The sequence below is a fragment of the Rutilus rutilus genome, assembly GCF_951802725.1.
Source record: "Rutilus rutilus genome assembly, chromosome: 14".
Taxonomy (NCBI): Eukaryota; Metazoa; Chordata; class Actinopteri; order Cypriniformes; family Leuciscidae; genus Rutilus; species Rutilus rutilus.
In genome coordinates, this window is record NC_140219.1 from 1,150,001 (window position 1) to 1,150,601 (window position 601).

Below are 601 nucleotides of genomic sequence, written 5' to 3' on the forward strand. Positions count from 1 at the left end.
GCACATAAATCACTGTCACACACAAACACTCGAAGTAATACACAGTCTCACTTGTAGCCATGTCTTTGAACTATTATAATATTTCGAAGGGCAAAAATAGGAACGTTTAATTGGCTTTACATCATCAGCTAACTCGATCACGTCGAGCTAGGTGATTTCAGATAGCCAGGCCAGGCTCCTCAGCTCCACTCACGCTCCGCCTGTTTGCCTATTTTCTGTTATCCGGGAGTGACGCAAGGCCAAGATGGCGACGGCCGGCTCCGCCCACTTTAGGCTTCAAAAATGCTCTTCAGAAACCTACGGGTGACGTCACGGACACTACGTCCATATTTTTTTACAGTCTATGGCAGGGATAGACAACTCCGGTCCTGGAGGGCCAGTGTCCTGCAGAGTTTAGCTCCAACCCTAATTAAACACACCTGAACAAGGCAATCAGTGTTTTCAGGATTACTAAATAGATACAGGCAGGTGAGTTTTTATCAGGGCTGAAGCTAAACTCTGCAGGACAGTGGCCCTCCAGGACCGGAGTTGTCTATCCCTGGTCTATGGTCTATGCTTGTCACTGTCGCGGCAAGTTTAAAAGGCTGCACTGTACGGTTAT